At 50.5% G+C, this 24,564-nt stretch overlaps 1 protein-coding gene and 1 long non-coding RNA gene across 6 annotated transcripts in view; one reads left to right on the top strand and one right to left on the bottom strand.

The window, feature by feature from the left end:
* The window catches only part of Lrfn2 (leucine rich repeat and fibronectin type III domain containing 2), a 166,604-nt gene that overhangs the window by 62,818 nt on the left and 79,222 nt on the right, over nucleotides 1–24,564 (bottom strand). The window lies entirely within an intron of this gene.
* LOC116074763 lies at nucleotides 14,565–21,024 on the top strand. 5 transcript variants are annotated; one of them, XR_004112275.1, is made up of 4 exons: nucleotides 14,565–14,633; nucleotides 15,793–15,894; nucleotides 16,145–16,275; nucleotides 20,082–21,024. It is a non-coding gene; the product is annotated as an uncharacterized LOC116074763 (long non-coding RNA). The 5 variants fall into 5 exon arrangements; XR_004112271.1 differs by having other exon boundaries at nucleotides 16,145–16,284; XR_004112272.1 differs by lacking the exon at nucleotides 20,082–21,024 and adding an exon at nucleotides 16,368–16,739.

Genomic DNA, 24,564 nt, shown 5'->3' with positions numbered 1-24,564 from the left:
TGTGTGTGTGTGTGTGTGTGTGTGTGTGTGTGTGTGTGTGTGTGTGTGTATCCTGCCATGGGCACACTAGGATCTCAGATCTTTGACTATTGTCCAGAGTTTTTGGAATTCAAGCCCAGGTCCTCTCTGAGTCATTTCCCTAGCCCAAAGAAACATCTTCCCTCATGATTTTGGAGACTAAAATATAAGACCCAGAGGTCATTCCCTCTGTAGGCTTCAGTTGAGACTCCTACCTTACCCCTTCTGCCTTCAAGTGGCACCTCTAAATTTTTGGCATTTCTCTGATCTCTGCCTCCACCTTCCCGAGGCCTTTTTGCTATGGAGCCCAAACTAAGCTTGCCCTCTCCCCACCTTCTGCAGAATGCTGGGGTTACCCGTATGCCCTACCATTCCAGCTTGATCTCTATATGTGTATGTGTGTATGTATGAGGTATGGAAGTGCACTTGCATACAGGTGCATGCACACGTACATGTGTGTAGAAACCTAAGGTCAGTCTTGAGTGTCATTTCTCAGGAGATAACACGCCACACTTTTTGTTGAGACAGGATCTCTCACGGCCCTGGAGGTTCCCGATAATGCTAGGTTGGCTGGCCAACAAGCCCAGGGATCCTCCTGCGTCTGCCTCCCTAGGCTGGAATTGCAAGTCCATATTACTGTGCTCATTTTTTTTAAATGTGGGCTCTGGGGTCTGAAGTTAAGGACTGCCCTACCCTCCCAGCCCTGGCTCTCTTTCTTAGAAGGCCAGTCTCATTGAATAATCCAGGATGATGTCACCTCCAGGTCCTTATTCAAAAGCTGTGCTATGAAAGTATGGGTGAACTTCACTTAAAGGCCACGTCTTTGTTTCTTAAAGAGGAAGACGATGCTGGAAGCCCTTCCCCATGTCCTTCTAGGTATTTGAGAAAGATATTTGAGAAAGATGTGGACAGTCTCACTTCAGCTTTCCTCCATAAGACGTCATGTTCTGAGGCGACAGCCATGGTACATCCTGACCATGGACAAGAAGCCTATACAAGTCACTGTTGCCCCTGAGGAGGCAGGGCTGGGCTGGGGACAGGCTCTTTTTCACTAGTCATTTGCAGGCTAGGCACCAGCATTAGACAGCAGGGACACGCCATGGCTTGACTGGTGCACAACTGGGAGATGCTGCTGGACCCTAGAGTGCTGTTGGGGACCAAGTGAGGAAGCTTGGAAGCCAAGTGGAGAAGAAAAGACTTTGGGGAAATTGCTGGGTTGGGGAGGAGGGTCGGGGTTCCATTAAGCACCGGGGGAATGTACCTGCGACCTTGCATGGAGCGCATCCTGACTCTGCCATGATGTGTACAAGAAAGGCTGGGAACAGGCACAGAGGGTAGGGCCTCAGGCACAGGAGCAGATGCTCTTACATGCTGAGATCACAGAGGCTCCCCTCATCCCTAGAAACAGGATGACCTGCTTGCTCTTTCTCCTTCAGTTAGGAGGATCAGGAAGTGGGATGAGGGGTGGAGCCAGGACCCTGCTCTCTGATGAGCTTGGTCCTCTCTTTGCAGTAGCTCCCTAACCCTCCTGCAGGTCTTCATTTCCCCCAAGCTCACGGCTGTTGCAGCTCGTGGCTGTTGCAGCTCGCTCTGCAATTCTAGTGTTGCCTTCCCCAATGTGCTCTGGGTCACCAGTGCCTGGAGTGTGCAGCCTTAGAGATGGGTTTATTACTTCCAGGTCCCCAGAAGGGCAAGCGGATCATCAAAGAGGGCTCATGATGGCCCAGGGGCACACAGCTAATTAAAGCTGGGGCTTGGAGGGGCAGCCAGGAAAGCACCTTCTCTGTCATGGGTTCAGACTTAAAAACACCATTGCGGGTCCCCAGGGCCCCAGGCACTCGCCCCCCTCTGGCTCCTTTCGCCATAAAAATGTATTAAAAATGATATTTTATAATTTCATTTGTAGAAGGGTAAATATAATCCAGACTTGACTGAAACACAAATGTTTTCTTCAACCCAGAGAGTTCTGGGCACTCTAGGTGCCCTGTAAATGCTAGCGAACTTAGAGGGAATGGCTCATAGACTACTGTCTGTTTTAACCCAGGCAAACTTGTATACATCCTTCAAAGCCTCAGCTTAAACCTCCCAGGGCTTCTAGAAAAGGGCTATTGTCCATCTCCCCTTGGGATGCCTACTTTCTACACCTTGCCCTTGGGCATCTCTGTACTTGGCTGTTTCCCCAACACCCTGGCAGGACCAGCCAGGGCCTCGGGGACTCAAGAGCTGTCTACCTATCCCTGTCAGAGTCTAGGAAGCAAATGATGAACAGCTTTCTCTTTCTCTCCTACCCTGGCAGGACCCCCTGGGGATGTCTCAGCCTTGATAGGAAATAGCCCAGACGCTGCTTCCCTGAATCTCTTCATCCTTCTCCGTTAATTAAAATCATGCACGCTGTTTGATTGTGCGGATGGGGATTGACGGCCAGGGCTAGCGGCCCTCGACTGTTGTTGTGCATTATGTCTGTGGAATTCCAATGCTTGGCCTGAGCAAGGAGTCAAAGCTGCTGAGGGCTGGGCTTGTGTTCTCTGAGTACTTTCTCAAAGGCTCTTTTAAGAAGTCTGATAATCAGAAGGGCGCAGTGTTTTCTAATTAAAAGCGGCTTCCTTTCTGTCCCCCCACAGCTTTGTTTTGGCATTCTTCCCTGAGTCACGGGACCTCCTGGGAGGCTGGCTAAGAAGAGGCTCACAGGCTCTTAGAACTGATGGCAATCTCTGAGGACAATGTGACCCGGCTGCCTGCCTCCAGCAAGGTTATCTCTATGCTTCGGTTTCTGGAAGCCCAGAGAGGTTAAGTATGCCACACAAGGTCACACAGCTGGAGGAAGATGTTGCTGTACTCTGTGGTAGGTTGGAGCAGACAGCCTGTCACTGGGACCAAATAAATCTTGGAAATGATGAGAAGTGTTTTCCCAGCATCCTCCAGTTTTCCCTTGTAGGGCTGTTGAATTAGCCCTGCCTCTCTCAACAACCAGGCCCTTGTATGGGCGGCTACCACTTGGGAGCTTGTTGCCTCAAACCCACTCAGGACACCCCACTCCGCTCAGGGCAGCCCTCTCCACTCAGGACACCCCACTCCACTCAGGACAGCCCTCTCCACTCAGGACAGCCCTCTCCGCTCAGGAACCCCACTCCGCTCAGGACACCCCACTCAGCTCAGGGCACCCCACTCCGCTCAGGACACCCCACTCCGCTCAGGACACCCCACTCTGCTCAGGACACCCCACTCAGCTCAGGACACCCCACTCAGCTCAGGACACCCCACTCCACTCAGGGCAGTCCTCTCCACTAAGGACAGCCCACTCCGCTCAGGACACCCCACTCCACTCAGGACACCCCACTCTGCTCAGGACAGCCCTCTGTGCAGCCTGTACTGTACTCTGCCCCTGTCTCCTATTTCTTCGCCGCCATAGCAGTGACTCAATGAACCTTGCTCCCTTCCTTTGGGGACCTGATGCATCTCCATATCAGACAATGCCACAGGCTGCTGTGGATGGGCACACAGGGTGGGACATCTTCAGGTAAACTCCCGGGCATCTTCTCCTCCCTGTGGGAGTTAGAGTTTGGGGCCATGTGCAGTCCCAGAGAGGAGCCAGAGCATGCTGTCCAAAGACTCCATGCACAGTCCTGTAGGGACCGGCCCGAGCCTTCAGCTTCAGCTGCTGCATAGAGTGTCATGTGTGCCCTGGCCCCGAATAATTCCTTCTTCTGCCACAACCCCCAGGATAAGGTCTGAGCCACACTGTATTGACCCCTTCTTGAGTTGTCAGAACAATTTTAGGACGTGAAATGATGACAATATGCATTGTGTCACATGGCCACCGTGATTCAGAGGAGTGTCTACTTACTTACCATACTGCCTGGTTTTGTGTGCCAACTTGACACAGGCTGGAGTTATCACAGAGAAGGGAGCTTCAGCTGGGGAAGTGCCTCCATGAGATCCAGCTGTGGGGCATTTTCTCAATTAGTGATCAAGTGGGTAGGGCCCCTTGTGGGTGGTGCTATCCCTGGGTTGGAAGTCTTGGGTTCTATAAGAGAGCAGGCTGAGCAAGCCAGGGGAAGCAAGCCAGTAAGGGACATCCCTCCATGGCCTCTGCATCAGCTCCTGCTTCCTGACCTGCTTGAGTTCCAGTCCTGACTTCCTCTGGTGATCAACAGCAATGTGGAAGTAAGCTGAATAAACCCTTTCCTCTGAAACTTGCTTCTTGGTCATGATGTTTGTGCAGGACTAGAAACCCTGACTAAGACACTTACTTACTTTGAAATCCACACAGTCTTTTATATCTCACAACAACCTTAAGAGTCAACACCATCACTACCTGTTTTACAAGCAGGGAAGCAGAGAAGCAGAGAGGTTGAGCCACTTGCCCATGGTCACACATCTGGACAGTATTATTACTCACTGAGACAACTTGCTGGCCCACAGAGGTTCTCTTTAAGGGAACAAACCTTTGTGGTAGCTTTATAGTGGATCACACAGTAGGTGTTCCAAAACACACTAAGGGTGTTAGACTGAACCCAAGACTGTGCCCCACCCCCACCCCATACCCCTGGGAGGGTCCCACTCCCAGAGCTGATGTGAGAAAGCAGTACCAGGTTTCACTCAGCTGAACTGTAACAGCTGCAGTGTACAAGATTTCAGGTCAAGACCCTGGGGCTCTCATTCCAACTCTGACCTGGCCATATCCCTTTCTCTCCTAGTCCTCAGTACTTCTGTCTGGAAAATAGGAAGTTCATGAAGCGACTTCTAACATCTACAGTCTCCAGCATCTCCCTCCTGACTCTCTTCTTCTCCACACCTACCTGACTGCAGAGTTCTCCTGGAGGAACTTCCAGGTGAGTGGGGTCTAAGCCCAAATTTAGATTTCCACAGCAATTTGGAGCAAGACCCTGGATTTCTGGGAAACAGATGAGTCTCAGGGCAGGGACCAAAGCCAGCGAGGAGGAGGGGAGCCTTTGGCTTTCTGGTCCTCACCTACTGTCCACCTTGGAGGCTGTGGGCTATGCCATGGCCACACCCTCATGGAGGGTGGAACTCCAGCTACATTCCTTCTCCTTTCAGCCATGGGAAGCCTGCCAGCCCCAAGAATCTGTGCTGTGGCAGAACCTGATTTGGCATAGAATTGGACTTTTATTTTAGAGACTGTTTCTAGGAAAATTTCAAGGACCCCTGAGACCTGATCATCCGGATGTGGGCACCATTCCCCCACTTCCGTACAGGACCCTGGGCTGAAAGTCAACATTGATTTAGTGCTTGCTGTATCATAGGCCTGGCCCAAGAACTCCTCTAGTCTTTATCCGCAGCCCTATCCTGTCAGCAGCAGTCCTTTTTTTTTGATACAGGCTAAAAAGATGAGCTCACACAGCAAGACACTAATGGTACAGGGAACTAGTGGTCAGAAATCAAAGGCCCAGGCTCCATTTAAAACCATGCTTTCCAGTTATTTGATCTTCAGTTTGAATCCCAATTCCTTAACCTGCTTGCTGTGTGACCTTGGATGAGTTCCTTGCCTTCTCTGGGCCTCCCCTTCCTTCCCCTAGGACCAAGAAGTCAATGTCCTCCACAGAGCTGTGGTGAGGAATTATCAATAACACAGGCGCTACGCGGGGCCCGCCAGAGCAGGAACACTCTGGGAGTTACTGTTTGTGACAGAGAGGCCTATCAGACTGCTGACTGGGCACTTAGCTGTAAAATCCAATTACTCCGAAATTCTCAGTAACTAAGACAGAACCTAAAATAATATCTCCACGGATGTTTTCAAAGATGTGGGATGAGGGTACCCATCAGTGCACACACATCCCACCCCAGGGGAGGGCGGGGAGGGCGGGGAGGGAGGGGAGCAAAATGAAACCCCTTAACTGTCTGCTTTCCTACCAGGGAGAAAAGGCACCTTCAAGAAACAGAGGCCCGCCCAGGGAGTCTGGTATGCATGCAGGGCCTAAGCACTCAGAGGCAGGCCTTGGAAGGAACAGTCTCCTTCCATCTGCCCAGCTCCTCAGAACCTGTTGCAGGTACCTAGTCAGAGAGGTGCCTCTATGCCTGTAGACGAAGGGTGGGGGTGGCGGCTAGGTTCCATCCAAGGCCCCCAAAGCCTATGATTGACCCCCAGCTGCACAGCAGATGACTGAACATGCCCAGAGCAGCAGCCGTGGGAAGGCTGGGTACTGCGAGAGTCTCCCCAGTCACTGGGCAGTTGAGGCATGAGGGGGCTACCCAGTTTGCCCAGCTTGAGGCACGGGGAGTGCTGAAGCCAGACCATGTGATTGGGGTCAATCCTTGCCTCCTTTCAAGTCCTGGTATGAGCATTTCTTGCTGTATAGGGACAGGGACTTTTTTTAGATTGGGTGGAAATCTTGGGCCTGAAAAGTTTTGCTGTGGGGGATTTGGCAAGACCTGCCCAGAACCAGGCCTGGATGACCCAGCTTCTCAAAGCAGGTTCTGGAAGGCATTGTGTGGGCAGAGCAGCATCAGGAGAGGGAGTGGGACCCGGAGGCTACACAGCACAGTCATCACCAGCCTTGCAGACTGATCCATATTGTTGTCTCTGTGGGGTCCGCCATCCCTGCCTGCGTAGCCTCCTCCAGCACTCCAAGGCCCCCACTTCTCTTCCTGGGGAAGAGTGTAAAGATAGCAAATAAAATCATCAAACTTGTCCTTTTTCTTTTTCAAAGATGTCCCTGCTCTGCAGTTGCCATGGTGACACCTGCCAGCTTTTCTGAATTCAGAACTCGAAGCCCTCCAGTGGCCTCAGCAGCCTGCCCCCACTTCCTTCTCCTGCCCACCTTCCACCTAGCTCAGGCCCCACCCACCCCGGCTGTCCCTAGCCAACTCTACCCCTGTTAAGCCTGACCGGAACTCTGTCTCTGCCCAGACCCCGCCTACCACTCGCCACTCCCCCTTGCAGGCCCCACCCAGCACAGCTCCATTTGCTGGCCCGTTCCTGTCAATCAAAACTCTGCACCCTCCCATGTCACATCCCTGCCAGTTCCACCCTTCCCCAGGCCTCATCCAGGCCAGCTCTACTCTGCACCATTTCACCGTGGACGCCCCACTTTCTGTCCCGGACCTTTCTCCTGCTCCTCAAGGCCAGTCAGGTGCCTGAAAGGAACGGCTCAGACAGGGTAAAGTAGACTACAGAAGAGCCCAGAGTCCAGGCAGATAAGTGACAGTAATGAGCTCCCGTGTGGCACAGCCCTGCCAGGGACACAGAGACATGACTAAGCTGCCAAAGGGCTGCCTGCTCTGCCTGCCACTTCCCTGTCCCCACCACAGCTGCTGTCCCGGATGTTTCCCTGATCTTTTTTCTGGCCTTTGGAATTCCGTCTTGTGTCTTCTCCCCCGGAGGCACAGAGGGTACCAGAGTAGCTGAGAGGAGAAGGATGGTGTTTCTGAGCCCGACTCTGGGAACACTGCTTCAGTTCCCAGAATGGAACTTCCTCACTGGCCTGTAAACTCCAGACACTCGGTGCATCTGCCACCTCTCCTGCCACCTCTCCTGCTTCCAGATGACCCTTCATGCCCTGGAAAGCTTTCCCTCCTCCCGGGCCAGCTAGCCTTGGTCAGGTCCCCGAATGTCTCCTCCCCCTCTTTTTCTCAGAACTTGAATCCTGAGCCTCTGACAAAGCTGCCTACCTCCACCCTAAGCCCACCCACCTTCCCTGGGGTCACAGGGCTTCTCAGGTAGGTTTGTTCTCCACAGGTTCACCTTGATCTTAGCTAGAGTCTCTTTCCAATGAGGACACTGAGCTCTATTGGTGATGGGGGCCATTTACCAAAGACTTATGTGTGCCAGCTCTCCAGGGGATGCTGGATCAGCTCCTCTGAGCATCTCATAGCCCACAGGAATTACACAGAGTTCATAGTCTTCTGCCCTCCTGTGTCTTGGGTGGAGTCACCGTCCAGAAGTGGCAGGAAATGAGAGCAACGTGTGCTGGGGGTGGATGAAGACCCGTGGATACCCAGAGGTAGAAATGGGATGCCTTCCCTTGATCCCCAAACACATCCTGGAGCATCAGACTCCCACACTGCAGCCTTGAGTCCAAGTTGAAGGTCACCCCAGAGTCATTCCCTCCCAAGCTGGAGAGCATGCCTGGCTCAGGCGGAAGGGCTGCCTCCATCTACGTTTTTATTCTGTGGTGGGGGTGGATTTTTGGTTTTTGAGACATATAGCCCTGGATGTCCTGCCTCAGAGATCTGCCTGCCTCTGCCTCTTGAGTGCTGGGATTAAACGAGCGTGATCTGTCATTCTTGATCCCAGGAACATGAACGTAGGGAGTCCTATATCCTTCCCAGGTTTCTTGTCTACCTCTGCCTGCTCTGGAGGGAGGTCAGGGGCTGGCTGGCCCGCCACCACTTCTCAGCATAGGACATCATGAACTCCCCTTTTCCTTGCCAACGAGCTTGTCCATGTGTGTGCAGCCACACACCACACACACACACACACACACACACACACACACACACACACACACACACACACGGAGACAGTTTCATGTGAAGATAGAGAGTTTCCTGGAGCAGGTAACAGTCCTGACAGGAACAGAGGGAGGTGAGGCATGAGACACATGTCTACTGAAGCATCCCTCTTCCAAGGAGACCCCTGTCCTTCCCAGAGAGCTACAGTTCTCCTTTACCACTCCCTAACTTTCCTACTCTTGTTTGCTGTGGGCCTGCTGAAGCTGCAGCTCCTCTTACTGGCCCTGTCCCTACCAAGTCCCCAGCATGCTCTCCCTGAAACCTTTCCTTGTGCAGGCCACACCCAGAGTGTTTCAATGCACACACAGATGACCTATGAAGCCGCTCACTCTGGAGGCCTGAAGGCCTGAGCAGTAGCGCATCCACACTGTCCGGACAAGTATAGGCCTCACTGTTTCAAGACACCCTCCTAAGAGTAGACTTAGAAGGGCTCCATCTTGGACTCCAGTCCTGCTCTGTGGCCTTCTGGAATGTCTCCCTCTGGATCTAGACAGAGTTCTTATGAGCTTCGAGGTATAAAATATAGCATCAGTACCCATCCCAAAACTTTTTTTTTCTGTTTACAAGGTATGCCCAGGTGAGAGTTGCTGGAGTAGGCCCATTCCTACACACTCAGCCTGCAATCTGACTGGATAGAAGCTGATGGCATTCAGGAGCCATGAGAGAAGTCCAGGGAAACACAGTAAGAACCACGCTGAGGCCCTGGCTACTGTAAAAGCCCTCAGAAGAGGACCTGAGGGTCCTAGGAGACCACTCAGGAATGAGACCAACAGATGTGAGAACTCTGCCTCTGCTTTCCTCAGACTCCAACCAGCACCTCCTCTGTCTATGTAAGGAGGAGCTCTCAGGCAAGTTGCAGGGTACAAAAATGTGTCAACTGTCAGGCCAAGAAGGCCTGGTTGCACTCAGACAGAATGACATCACAAAGTCACTCCTGGATATCACAGGTTACAGAGCTCCTTCCCTCCTACCGTGCGCAGTTATGACTTTGATTAAAATCTCAAGATTGATTGTTCCCTGTGACAGAGTGGCCCAGCCTGGAAGTCATAATCCCTTCAGCAGTCCAACATGTTTATGGTGGCCAGAGGACTCTTAATGTGGCCGTTAAAATGCTGAGCTGAGCCATCAGTTCTTTGTGAATATACTCAATATGTTTGCTATCTGCAGCTGGCCCCACTCCACTGGAAAGAGATGAATCAGTGGCCGATACTGTCAGGCACAAGAAAAAGTCCTTTGCTGTGACAGAAGGCCCCACACAGAAGAGAAGCCTCTGCCCCAAGATCTCCACATGTTGGGCCAGGGCAGGCTGTTGGCCAGAGCTGGGAGAACTTGTGGTGAAGCATACCTGGGAGCTGGACTTCCAGCCCCTGAGAGGACTCGATGAACCCAGGGAGCTCTACTGCAGGCATACTTTGCTCTCATAGGCCACCGGGCCAGGCTCTCAATGTAAGCGGCCCCAGGACAGCCTGAGACATGGCTCAATAGCACACACCTATTATTTGGAACGTGATCCTGAAAACACTGGAAAGAGAGCAGAAGCTATATAGGGAAGAAAAGGTATGAAATGGATGTCTATTACCACAGCAGTGGGCAGCCAGAAGCCTCTGGGGGCCTCCAGGAGACTCAAGGTATAGTACAAGAAACAACAACATCCACCCATCTGTCCCTCTTGAATGGACTGAGGGACTAGGATGGGCATGATAATTGGTCACCTTTGGAGTGCTACTTAGGGACAGGAACAAAAGCAGGATCACTAGTCTAGTGATGCAAGTGGATTGTGTCTACTTCTCAGGGGCCATACAGAGCTTAGAACCACCAGGCATCACCTTCCTGACTTCACATCAACCCATGTGTCCATGTGTCTGGTGGAATCCCTGAGCATGGAGGAGCTCAGCAAGTGACAAGGTCCTGTGGCCAGTCCCTGCAGGCTGCAGGGTACCTCTAAGGCTGGAAAGGATGGTACACTGGGACTCTTTCTAGAGTGGAGGTGGGCGGAGGACCAGATGAGCTTCTGGATTCATCTCTTAGTACAGACTAACCCCCAGCCATGGCCTGTGGTCACACAGGGCTCATTGCAGGTTTATTCGGGAGGGAGCTGTGCAGAGACAAGTTACTGGGAGGAGGTATGGAAAATTAATCCAAAGGGGAAATGCAATGGATTCTCTCAGGGAATTTTCAAGCCAGCAAGAAAGTGAGGGGTGAGGCCTGGTGAGGATGGGGCAATGGGATATATTTACAACCATGTTTTGTGCTGGGAAAATAAGTGAGTAGGTAAAATGCTTACAGAAGCAGCATGAGAATCCAAGTTCAGAACCAAGCACCTGCATACACTGCCTACAGTTCCACCATTGGGAAAACAGAGGCAGGTAGATTCCCAGAAGTCACTTTACCTCTGGCCTCTACAGGCATGTGCACACACGCACAAACACATATTCCATACACATCAAAAACAAACAGAAATAAAAGCAGAGCCGCATCTCAAACACTCCAGGACTTTCATGGTCTAAGCCAGGAGGGGTTTTAAGGACGAGGAAGGCGGGAAGGGAGTGTGGTCAGAAAGGAGTGGAGTGTCTTCTAGAGGATGATGTCTGGAGTCAGCCAATAGTAGGTGAGGGAGTCAGGTTGCTGAGACAGGAGCTCGTCCTCTCTTGGGAAGGTGACCAGGTTCCATGAGTGATAGGATGGGAAACTGGTTCAGGAAGCTTTCTCCATCTGACTGGAGCATAGGGCAGGAGAAGGCGTGACCAGCAGACATCCTTGGGATGCATGAAGACATGTTAGGAACAAGCCGAAGGAACACCCCAAGTCTAGGAGCATCGCCCTCTCAGGTCCTCCTAGTATAACTGTAGAGCTCTGAGGAGAAAGGCTTCCCCAGTGCAGATATTAAAGCTCTGCTCCAGTGCAGGTGGGAGGTGGTTTCCTTAAAGAGTTATAGCTCTGAAGGGAAAGGAATCCTGACCACCGTGGGCCAAGGAATACCACAAAGTCACACCATACAACAAACCTCACACAAGAGGTTTTTTGGGTTTTTTGTTTGTTTGCTTTGGAGGGGGTGGAAGCCCATGAGGGTGGCTGCCTCTGCTTGCCTAAGAAGCAGTGGAGAACGGAGCAGAAGACAGGGTTTATAGAGGATTTCTTGAGGGAAGGGTGGGGTGGAACTTTACAAGGTGGGGATTGATGGGACTTCAAGTCCAGAGCTTGAGCCTTTTGTTCTGTAGAGCAGGGGTTAGGGCCAGCCATTAGGGCAGTTAGAGTGTTCTGTCCATGGGATGTGGTGGTTGGAGGTCCTCAGGGGTGGGGCTTGGTCACTCCAGGCCTTGAGCAGGTGCTTACCTCAGCCCCTGAGGACTATGACAGCAGCTGTCTCATCCACACAGGGCAGGGTATTTCCACTGCCCGGCTCTCTCCTTCTCTACTACCTAGGTCCTCCCTTGGGAGGTATCCTTACATTTCTCCTCCAATGCCCGTGTCCCCATGGTCCCTGGGAGTGGTCAGAATTGCTCACCCCTCTGTAGTCCTTGTCCTGATCCCAACCTTGAGAGGCTTGATGTGGAGAGCCGCCCATCTGACTGGGTTCGGAGCTCAGCACACAAGGCCTCAGCGCAAGTCCTCAGACTTGCAAAGTCTTTTACTAACTGAGCTTCATCTCCCCAGCACACTGGGTCTATTTGAGAGAAAATATAGTGGGGGTCCTGTTCTATTTGAGAGAAAAACAATGGAGACCAGTGAAAGGACCCACAAAGCTCTTCCCCACTGTCTGTCTGTCCATCTACCTCCATTCACTATCTCTGTGACTTATCTGCCTCCACACTCCATGTCCTGTGTCTCTTCATGTACCCCGTTCATCCCCATCCCCTATCTCTCTGTGTACCCCGTTTATCCCCATCTCCTGTCTCTCCATGTGCCCTGTTCATCCCCATCCCGTCTCTCCATGTACCCTGTTCATCCCCATCCCCTATCTCTCTGTGTACCCCGTTTATCCCCATCCCCTGTCTCTCCATGTACCCTGTTCATCCCAGGTGCTCACCACCCATTCTCCCCCAACCCCGCCCCCAAGCACACTCCGCATCACCTCACAGCCTCCTTCCTGCCTGGCCCTCCCTCTGCCAGGATCTCTTGTCCCTGCCCTGAGCATTGTGTGTCAGTCTTCAGTGGGCTTCCGAGAGAAAGGGGGCGAGACACTGCTGCTTCCAGCCAGCTGGGGCCATCAGGCCCCAGGGAAGCAAACATCTTGTCAGGGTTTCTCAAAGACCAGGAAGGAAATGGGCTCAATTAATTCACATTTGCCTCCCCAGATTGGAGTACAAGTTGGGAGATGGGAGAATTAACCTTTTCAAAAATGTAATTTCATAAAATCATTGGGCTGGGAGCAGACTCTCTCATTATTACTATTATTTATGGCCTGTCTGTGCCTTAGGCTACCCACCACATGCAGAGATGGAGAGAGCTCTCCAAGTGGCCATCTCATGGAGGAAGAGGAACTGATGGACCTGAAGCCCTGGTCTTGGGGTCAGCCATGTCCCGCAAGCCGGGAGACTCCATAGGGTACCTACAGCTTCTTGGAAGAAGTGTCCCCACTGGGCCCCATTTTTGGGTCTTTGTCAAGACTGTCCCAGGGAAAGATCATTGCTATTCACACCTTCTTATTCCTATCAACTGCACTTGGTGGACACCAATGCCCTGCCCTCTTCCCTGAACCTCACCATGGCTACTGCAGGCCACAGCTGTGAGGTCAACCCAACCTCCACACCTGGGTGTACTCCATCCTAAGTTCCCATCCTGCCAAAGCCAGGTCATCAAAGGACCCCAGAGCTGCTCTAGAAAAGTGTTAGGCTCCCTCTGCCACCCATGGGCTGTGGAAATTCTTCTGCCCTTCTGAACACTGCTCTTTTGTGCCTAAATGATGCTTCTCTAAGCTGACTTCTTTTCATCTGCATGGAAAACCCAGACAGCTGTGGCAGTGTGGGGAGCAGGATTAGGGGGTACTGATTATGGGGTGTTGGGGTAAAGGCTTCAGGGACAACAATAGGTTTAACGTTGAAGAGACTTAGAGCCATGGCAGGATCTAGAGGGAAGGGAGGCAATGAGGTACCTCCTACTTCTGAAATCCATACTTTCATATTCTCTGGGCTGCAGCCTCCATCCTCTATCCTTCCCTTCTGGAACCCAGGAGCCAAAATGAACCCTAAGTTTGTGTTCTGTGCCAATCGATCTTAAGGTATGCTTTCAGAGTTCAGGAGAGAAATGTCTACTGGCCTGGTCGAGGGCACCACCTCATGCTAGGAACCTGGTTCTCTCCCTCCAGTGCCATGGAAAGAATAGAAGATGAGTCTGAAGGCCCGGGCCTGGCTTCCGCCTCTGGTTGGTTTGTTTTGTTTTTGTTTTTGTTTTTGTTTGTATGATTTGAGTAAGCAGTGCACAATCTCTATGTCTGCTTTCTTCACTGGAAATCCAAGAGTTTGGATTTTGTGGTCTATGGTCACCTTTGAGGACAAACATACTCCTTTCATATCAAGCAAAGAGAAGGAGGAAGATTTAGGTTAGTAGAAATTTCTGGACAAAATTCCCCACTAGGGGGATGGGGCTTCAGCTGAATTCTAAAGTTGGGTGAAGGTGAGGTTGCTCTCCTTCCTGCCCAGCTCCCATTCCCCGACCCCTTTCTGAAAATTCAACAGGAAGCACATGGGACCTGCCAGGTTAAATTAGCTCGGCATGCACGACCATTTAACCAGAGACAAGATCCAGCTATGTGTGCGGTTTTCAAACAGAGGTTTCTCGGAGCCATGTGCTTCACTCGGAATGAAAAAGAATTGATTATCTTTAGAACCACTTACTGAGGCTGATGGGCCTTGGCATGAGCCCATCCGGGGTTCGCAGAGGCCCAGCTGATCTGTGCCCTGGGCTTGCCATTGCTCTGATGCCAAAGAGGGCAAATGTCTACCACTGAGCCCTCCTTTACAAAGATTAGTGAGAGCTGTGCCCGGAGGGACCATGCAGAGCCTCCATTCTCTAAAGAACATGGAAGAACATAAGAACCCTGCCTCTCTCACCCATGTCACAAACACTTGTTCTAAGGTCTTTGCAGACCTGTCGCTTTCCATGAGTATGCTTCTGTTCTAATCCTAGCCTGGCAGCAATCAAAGGTAAATATTTGAAGATGTTAGGCTGGAACAAGGGTGTCAACGAACGTAAAGCAAGCCTTGTAGGAGAGGGCATTCCACGAAGACAGCACCGATAGCAGACAGCCATACAAGAGTCCTGGGCACCAGGATCTGAACCATGGCTGAGGGGTGGGGATGAAAATGTACCTGTGTATAGGTATTCCCTGACACTGCTGGCCGGCTAGCTTTCTCAGCTGTCCTGCTTGCCACCAGTTCCCTGTCAGGTACTCCCTTATAATTGGGTCCTGCCTTGAGCCCTGACTTATATGAAGGAGTAACACTAGTTTAGTCCTTAGCCACACTTCCTAGTGGCGCAAGGCTATATTCCTCAAGTAGAGCCAAGATCCACTGTGTACAGAAGACATGCAGGGTGTCAGGCTGGCTTATAGAACCCAGGCTTCTGCCTTCACACCTTCATTTTGGGCTTAACTTGCTACACTGGGCCCATGCCTCACACCTCGTACTACTTTGTCTATACTGTGGGTGGGGCCCGATGGTACCCACAAAACTTCGCTGTTCTCCCTAGGGGTGCAGGGACCCCTGGGCTACTTTCCTTCGCCTTGACTTTCTCTCGTTTCTTAACTAGACTTACACACTATGCAGGAAGCATGAGACCTTACAGAAGAACCCCCCACCCCCGTCTGTCTAGCCCAGCCCCAACTTGGCTCATCCCATTTCCAGTCAGCACCAGAGCTCTGTCATGGTTATGTCCCAGGCTTCAGTTACTGTCTGCCATCCAGTTCCCCGAGGACAGGCCACGTGGCTGAGCCAGTCACTCAGTCATGGAAGTATGCCTTTCACCAGAGCCTAGCTTGCTTTTGTGATGGGCCTGAAAGAGACTATGAGCCAGAAGGTGAAATGGATCTTGCTAGGGGCAGGCTGGAGAGGAGTTGCCAGGTGGTACTGAGGCTGGCCACCATGGTTACAATGGGAGTTAGAGTTAGGGACCCAGCGGGGACAGAACATAGTGGACAAAGGAGCTTGGAAGAGTCTGTCTTGGGTAGAGGGTGGACTTAGGCCCCACTTCTGGCTTCATCCCTAACATCCAGGGTGACCTTGGTTCACCCACATTTCTCAATTGTAAAATTAAGGGGACTTGTTTATCAGGCAGCAGACCAAATTCTTTTTTCTCTGTCTTCAGTTACCATGTCTCCATGTACTAAGCAAGTTGCTGGAGTTATACAGAATACATAGTGACATCACATCTACAGAAGAAAGAAAAGTCTCACAGCTTTCATGCCAGGTTGGGGCTAGAAGGGAAGAGGAGCTAGGTACCCAGAATGCCTCAGTTTCCACTTCTGCATGGAGGAGGCTCTACATTTGCAGCACCCCTAAAACTCCCCACCACATTCCCCGGCCCCCATATCCAACCTTTGCAAATGGTCCCGGGCTACCCAGGAAGCATGGATAATGCTAAAGCAAGATTCTGCCACCAAAGCCACCACACAGGGGGATGTTTAAAAGCCACAGAAATGCCACCTCTCTGGTTGCAGGCCACCACAGCCATTTGTCATCTTTACTGTTGGGGAATAACCTTGAGATGAAACTGACCTTGAGGAGGGGACATTTTTCTCATGAGATGCTGAGGTGACCAGAAGCACTGGAGGAGGACACGTGGGGACTGGTAGGTGAGGTAAGGAGGGGACAATGACTCTATGAATCTACAATAGTGTGCATATAAACCTGTGCCCATACAACAGACCTGGTTACTTCTAGGGAATCCTGTGAAAGACCCAGTAGAACAAGTGTCATTGACCACATGCATGGGAAATGGGGAAGAAGAATCGGTTTGTCACACAGAAAGCAGTGAATGTGTCCCTGTGCCACTGAGTCCAGTCTGCTTAACAGCTGAGTCACTGCTTCATCCATGGCTGAAGAAGACTACAAGACCCAAGTGCACATGTACAAGGGCTGTTGGCAGAGAGGCTGGACCACATGGCTGAGGACCTTGATATACATATGAATGCCTTTCTAGAGAATTCCTTCTCCATGTTTCTGTTCCCATCGTCTACCCTGAAGTTACAGTTTTACCCCGATGTTGTTTAACAAGCATGCAATCTTGCTCCCAAATATAGATGCTTCCAAACTCAGCATTTTTTCCCAATGAAACACAAGGCACCCTCACACACTGGTCCCCTCTACACTGCTCTGAGATGTTCAGGCACACATGGGCCAGCATGTTCTCCATGCATGCACGCACACACAGCTTGAATTTAAATTCAAATTACTAGTCGAGGCATTTGAATGATGCCCCAGAAAGCAGTTCACTTAGATTAAGGGCCCTTCCCAGGTTCAAAGAAAAATCTGCAAATTATCTATCTCTCCACCTGGGTACCACTCCCCATCAGGTCCTTGGGATAATCAAAGTGCCAGAGGCTTCCTGCCTGCAGCCTTGAGTGTGTCTGGTCCAACCAGTGCTGCTCCAGATGTCCCCCAGACTCCCTTCAGACAGGACAGGAGCCAAGCATAGGTCCTGGAGTTTTTGCTGAGACATTATATTGTAACAGAGTCTGTTCCTTCCAAACCTTTTTCCCCCTTCTGCTTCTGCTTTTAAAGAATCAGAAATAACTTGGCTGCAAAAATGTGCTTTGGGCATAAAGCAGACTCCCAGGGTCAGAGCCGGGAGAAGACTTTTTGCTACACAGTTTCAGGGAAAATAACAGGCACTCAGCAATTTTGATTCTTCAAGGGATGGAGAGAAAACACAATTGGAGTGGATTTAGGGCTACACGGGGCTCCTCTCCAGGCGGAGGCATGCTATGTATGTTTCCTTTGGCCCTGCTGGAGAGCATGACACTGGGAAGAGGGGGCAGAGGGGAGGTGAGGATAGGATGGGGACAGAGGGGAGGTGAGGATAGGAGGGGGAAGAGGGGAGGTGAGGGTAGGAGGGGGCAGAGGGGAGGTGAGGATAGAAGGGGAAGAGGGGAGGTGAGGGTAGGAGAGGGGAAAAGGAGAAGATGAGGGTAGAAGGGGGTAGAGGGGAAGTGAGGGGAAGATTTGTTCATGTTCCTCACAGGAGATCCCCCACACAGGAGTCCCAGGAAGAAAGCTGGTCAGGGTGGTGGTTTTGGATATTAGCCCTTGGTTTGCAGCTCAGCTCTACTTTCTATCAGCTGGCATGAGCAAGGGAGAAAGGTCCCATGACTTCCAGAGCTTCAGAGCGATTCTGAGACAGAGTGGGATTCAGTCACTTAGTACTGTGTGACCTTGAGGAAGGCAAGTTGCTGGACTCCCATTTGTGAGTAGGAGTACTTATAGTACACCCCAGGTCTGTATGGTCATGTACTAAGGCATGTCTCCTGCCAACATTCCCACCACAGGAAAGCTACCACCGTGCTAGGAAAGACACAAGGAAATGCCAGGAGTGGGAGCAGGTGTTAGGAGAGTTTCCTTGAATCCAGAGCCACCTTCTCACAGAAAGCCATGGGAGCCAAGACTACAAAAAGTTGGCAGAGCCATCCAGAGGGAATGGTGGGTCTGTACTGAGAGAGCAGGTGCAGAGTGTATGTGCATATGAGGTATGCCTGGCCACATCTCTGCTGGCCTGCTTAGCTTGGTGTCAGCCTCTTCACATCTCCTTGCATCTTGAGTCTCATGCAAAGGAAGACTGTCATAGAAAGGGCTGGGTCCCTCAGCCCTTTTCAGGACATGTGACCTTAAGATGGAGGGAGACAACAGCCTTTGAGATGTGGTAAAGTTCTCCAAGTTACCACCCAGGTGGCCCAGGGAGTCTCAAACCAGCTTACTGTAGTCCTGCCTATCAAAGCCTGAGGGGAGGAGCTAGCTTCGTTCTCCACCTCCCACTGAGGCAAAGGGTGAGCTGTAGTATAGCTCCTAACTTCACGTTTTAATTTTCAAAAAGGAAATAGATTCTCCCCAGCCTTTGCTGTAATTGACTCCGTGGCTGCGACTTTATCATGCAAATGGTTATTTGTGGACTTTGGGAAACCTGCCTCATGGAGGGAAATTACATACTTAGAGATCTGCAGAAGCGTGGATTAGGGTCCCAGCAGATTCTAATGATTCTCCGGGTGCCATTAGGGGATAACGTGAAAATGCATATTTAGAGGGTGATTAAGAAGCAAGCAAGCACACAAGGCAAAAAATTCCTCCTGAAAACTGGTGATTACTCTCGGCAGGAGGTGATTTTCTCAAGTTAGAGATCTCAGGGACTGGCTTGCTGTATTTCCCCCCATACTCCAGGGCAGTCCTGCAACAGATTATAAACAATCAGAAACTTCACACCGGCCCTAAGACTGAGTGAACTTCTGGGACACTCTGTATGGTTTCCTGAGACATCATGTTGTTATTTTAAAATGCTGGCCCTTATTCTGGGGAGAGGGAGGAAATAGCTCAGTCAGCAAAGAGCTTGCTGATCAAGTGTTAAGACCCCATGCCCACTCCCCAGTTCAATCCCCAGAATTTACTTTAACAGAATAAATAAAGCCTGGCCTGCTGGCTGTAGAGGGAGGGGGTTCAGAGGTTAAGAGCCCTAGTTCAGTTCACAGTGCCCACAATGAGCCATTCCCCACCGCCTGTAACCCTGGCTCTAGGGGATCTGTCTCAGGTGCCTTGGGTCATAGAAAACTGTACACCCTTACCTCCACCCTTATGCATGCACATAATTAAAAATTAAAAATAAATCTTTAAATAATGTCAGGCCTAGTGTTACACATTTGTCATTCAGCTCTACGAAATGAAGACAGGTAAGTCCCTGGAGCTTCCTAGCCAGTCTGCCTAGCCTACATGGTATGTTCCAGACCGTGAAAGACCCTGTCCTCTGGTCTGTATGTGTTTGTCCATACACACACAGTCTGTTTCCCAAATACAACATCACACTCAAGTTAAAACTTATATCAACATTCTAGAAAGACATTCTAGGAAGCATAGGTTTCGTTCTCATGCTCCCTTGGCTCTTAATTTAGCTGCATTTGAAGTCATGAGTAAGGTTTACCTCATCTTTACAAATGTTGCCAAACTGCTGAGTCTTCAAGGCTTCTCCCTGTGCACCCCAGAAACCACAACAGGGTCTTTCACATTCATGGTCCCAAACACTGGGACTGGTATGTGCCACCACACCTGGTGGTGGTGGGCACTCCAGAAAGCCTGGTGACGGTAACCCTACCCAGGGCACAGCAATTTGGAGGTATCCATCTTTCGTCTGCTCCCTGTGTGGTGTGACACCCTCATTCCTGGATCTGGAGGCAGGGACCAGAGTCTGGGTGCCTCCTCCACTTAGAGTCACATCACCGTTCTTCATTGTTAGACTGCTAGAGTTTTGACTCATTAGACACATGACAGGTTTTATAAACTGAAACCATCTGCTAGCATGTTAGGTCAGCCTTGCCCTGAGTCACACTGATATTGTCTTGGTTCAGTTTCTAATCGAAAAATTAATGTAATGTAATCCCTATGTCTCTGGTATTCTAGCAAAACACATATAGGACACTGCTGATGGCTGCTATTGAACGCTTGCTCCATGCCCTGAGCGTATAACAACCCATTTCGTCTTGGGGAGAGCTTAAGAAGGAAAGCCTGAGCACAGGCCCTCAGGTCCTCCAGAGAGACACAGAAACAGAATGAGAGAAGCAGGCTGCCCCAGTGGAGCCAAATACAACCCAGGGATGCTCTAAGCCCCCCCCCCTCTTGATTGTGGTGCTGAGTGTCCTAAAGCTGAGCTGTGAAAAGTCACAAGAAGAGAAGGCCAACAAAGGCATAAAGGATTTACGGCAATGGCTTTACTTGAGGTGAACCTACAGAAGACCAACTTAGAAAATGCTTGCATTGGATTGGCCTGTAGGCAACTCTGAGGGGCACTGAGGACTCTTCCACGCTGGAGTGCCAAAGCCCCGTGGCCATGGCCATGCCTGGGCAGGTCATTTTGGATTGCGTAAGAAAGCAGGCCAAGCAAGCCATGGGGAACCAGCCAGTAGCAGTTCTCCTTCACAGTTTCCGTGTTAGCGTCCGCCTCCAGGTTCCTGTCTTGATGATAGGCTACCAAGCTGTTAGATGAAACTGTTTGGCTGGAGCCCCTGCTACCCCTGCACAAATTGGAAAACCCCATCTTCCCTCCTTCCCCCACGCCACCCTCCCTTCACAGAGAGAACTCTCTGCCCACACGGGAATACTCCGGGCTAACGCGCCATCACTCATCTCTGAGTTTCCGGCAACCCACCTGAGGGCCCGCCCAGGGCCTCAGCTTTTGACCATGTATGGACACAATCCCGACTCCTAGGTGACATGTCATCACTCCCTGCCAAAGCTCTGTAAAACCCCCTTGCTTTACCCTGGGTGCACAACTTCACTGACCTTCACCTGTGAGATGGGAGAACCCACCAGAGAGCTGCCTCCACGTAAACCTGCCTTTATCTGCTCTTAATCTGGTTTAATCTGGCCTGTATCTGCATCACCAAGGAGAGGAACCGCCTACTAGCTACAAACCCTTTCTTCCCCAAGTTGGGTTTGGTCAATGATTTATCTCAGCAACAGAAAACCAAACTAATACGGAACATCCTTAAGAACCATGTCAACTTACGGGCTGTAGTCCTTACAGGGCAAAAGATGTGAGAGACGGGGTGGAGGGGACGAAGTTCCCTTCAGGGCTCACAGTCGGCCATTCTGAGGGGTGTCTAGTGAGTAGTCAACTAAAGAGTGTTCAGTGATCTGTAAAGGTTTTTTCTGGTTGGCCATTACCTTGGGCCTATGGCAAGGCAGTCAAGAATTCAGACACAAGTTCATTTACATCAAGAAAAAAAATTATTGTAGTTACTAGAATTGCCAAAGTTAAACCAAAATGGAGGTTATAAAATGTCGTGGGCCTAGCTGGCAGGCAGGTCCTTGAGAACTTCCAAACCTTGGCCTTCTCACTTAGAGAATGGGAAGAAGAGAGCCTCTCTCTCACCACCTGAGAACGCTTCAAGGAGAAATCGCCTAATGCGTACAAACGGTGGTTAGCACCGAGAGAGACGTGCAGCAACACTGCCATTTGGTTTTTGAGCCATGCCCCCTACTATCTTAATTACCAGGGCCACAAACATGCACAGACCCCGGTTAAACCTCAAGCCAGCACTAGAGGCCACATTGTGGCTGGGACATCACTAGGACAGCAAGACATGTAACCACGGACAAAGAGACACGAGGTTCTAGGAGGCAGACAAGATGCTGGCCATGACAGACCTCAAAGAGGGAGTCTCTCTCCCATGGGCGAAGTGAGGAAACTGAGGCAGGGAGTGGCCGTCATCCTCCAGCACAGCATGGCCAAGCTCAGGAGGCAGAGTGAGATGTGTATTCGGTTCTTTTCTGTTGCTGTGATAAAAGACCCTGACAAAAGGCAGCTTGAGGGGAAGGAGTTTAATCCGGTTTATAGTTCCAGAAGAGTCATATTAGGGCCAAGGGCTTTGGGATGTGGGGATATAGGGAGGTGGGGGATGGGAAGGGGGTAACATGACAGCAGACAGGTGTCCTGAGCACATTGTATCCATACTTGTGAACTTGAGAACAGGATGTGGAGCCCTCCTCCAGTAAAGCACTTTTTCCAGAAAGGCTCCACCCCGCAAAGGTTCTAGCACCTTCCCACACAACACCACCAGCTGGGGACCCAGTGTTCAAACACCAGGCTCCGGAAAAGATTTCATATTCAAACTACAAGACGGTCCTCCACTAGCTGACGCCTGAACCAGTTGTCTGGGGCCCCACATCTCCCTGGATCCCCATCCGACTTTCTGTATAGAGCGCTAGGCACATGGCACATGAGATAGCAGGAACACTTGTTTTCCTGCCTCAGAGAGAAACTATCCCACCACCATTGTCACGGTGGGGAGAAGGCAGCCATCACAGGATGTGACAACAGCCTGTCTGGGAAGTGACAGAGGATCCAGGTCTGCAAAATAGTCACTCTTCCAACTCCTAGCTCAGCCATGAGGCAAGATGGCTGTTGTGTTTACAAAGATTCAGAGACTGGGGAGATGGCCTAGTGGATAAAGTGCTTGCTATACTCAGCTTGAAGACCAAACTGGACCCCTAGGACCACAAAAATGTTGAGTGGGCATGGTGGCCTGCCTATCCAGGCTTAGAAGAGGGATAGAATTGCCCAGGGCAAGCTGGCTGGTTAGGCTACCCTCTGGGTGAGCTCTGGGTTCGAATGAGAAACCCTGACTCAATAAAGTAGAGAGCAACTGAGGAGACTCCCTAAGCCAATCTCTGACCTACACACACACACACACACACACACACACACACACACACATAGACACACACACACAGACACACACATACACTGCACACAGAGATGTGCATACACACAAGAGTATATCACATATATATATACATATACACAGGTTTTTTTTTTAAAAAAGGAACCAAAGGGATGCTTATAATTGGTGATTTTCAGTACACTCTTGGGCAAGAGATTCTCAACTCTTAGTTGTAGAGACAGGGGTAGAACAAGACCTCAAGGAGCATGTGCAGGAGGCAGCTAAGTCAGCCATTGGTTATTAATAAGCTTCAGTGTTCATAATCACTCACTTAAGGGACTAGAAAAGGAAACGGGAGGGAAGCACTTCCCTAAGCCTCATATAACAAGGATTTGGGGCTGTCGCTGTTGTTGTCGCTGTTGTTGTTGTCACTGTTGTTGTTGTCACTGTTGTTGTTGTTTTGATACAAAGCCTCCTGTAGACCAGGCTGGCTTCAAAGTCACTGTGCGTTTGAGGATGGCCTTGAGCCTTTGATTCTTCTGCATCCACCACCTGAGTGCTGTGAGCTCAGGCAGATGCCACCATGCCTAGTTATGCTGGGACCTTATACATGCTCCACCAACTGAGCTCCATCCTCAGCTTAATAAGGAGTTTTGTTGGTTTGTTTTTGTTTGTTAGGTTTTTTTTTTCTTTTTTGAGTGCTCTGCACACTGGCTACTGTGTACATGGAAAAAAGAATGATCCGTGCCCTGGTGGGCAGAGCATTCTGGTGGACGGAGTCAGATGAGGACAGGTACAGGACGGGAGGCAGAAAGCTCATCGGTGCAGAGAGGAAAAGAACTGGGAAGAAAAACACAACCAGAGACTGAGTGCGAGCAGAGATGCTCTGAGGGCCTGGGGTTCTCACCAACACAGTGCCAGGAACAAAGAACATGACGTGCTCAACGTGAAGTCCAGGCTGGGTCTCTGAAAAAATGAACAAGCTTAGAGAAAGGATGGGAAGTGGGGAGGAACAAGCAGTGTGTCAAAGGTCAAGGGGCCTGAAAGCTCCCAGTGACTCTGAGCAGCCACCAGGAAGCGAAGCATGGTCAGAGAGGACAAGGGTGACAGCTGGGTGTACACACGGAGGAGGCCAGGCCACAGAGACTAGTGTGCTAGGCTGAAGTTAGGGCTCATACAACAACCTTGGGGAGCTGTTCTCTATTTTGTTTTTGATAGATCTTCCATAGTACAGGGCAGCCTTAGGTTTGAACTCGCCATATAAGTGAGGCTGGTTTTGAACTCCCAATCCTCCTGTACCTACCTCCCAAATGGTGATGATATTGTAGATATACATTACCACACACGGCTTTGCTTTACTCTAGTTTGGCTTTTAAGATAGTCTCACCAAATAGCCCCAGCTAGTGTGGAATGTATAGACCAGGCTACCCCTAACCTTTAGTTCGGCTTCTGCTATTATCTCCCAAGTACTAGGGTTGTGGGTAGTTACTGCCACACCTGGGAAGTTTGGGGGGATTCAGACTGGAGAAATGACATACTCTGGTTTTAATAGAATCAGTCAGAACTGTGTATGAGAAACTTCTAGAAGAATTTTCTGAGCATCATCCCAAGGAATGTTCCACAGAACTAGATAGGAAAGAAATGATGGCATGAGTCAAATTGGGGGAAAAAAACCCTAACAATATATATATATATATTTATATATATATATATATATATAT

The sequence above is a fragment of the Mastomys coucha genome, unplaced genomic scaffold, assembly GCF_008632895.1.
Source record: "Mastomys coucha isolate ucsf_1 unplaced genomic scaffold, UCSF_Mcou_1 pScaffold3, whole genome shotgun sequence".
NCBI lineage: Eukaryota > Metazoa > Chordata > Mammalia > Rodentia > Muridae > Mastomys > Mastomys coucha.
This window is presented reverse-complemented; position numbering and strand designations above follow the sequence as displayed.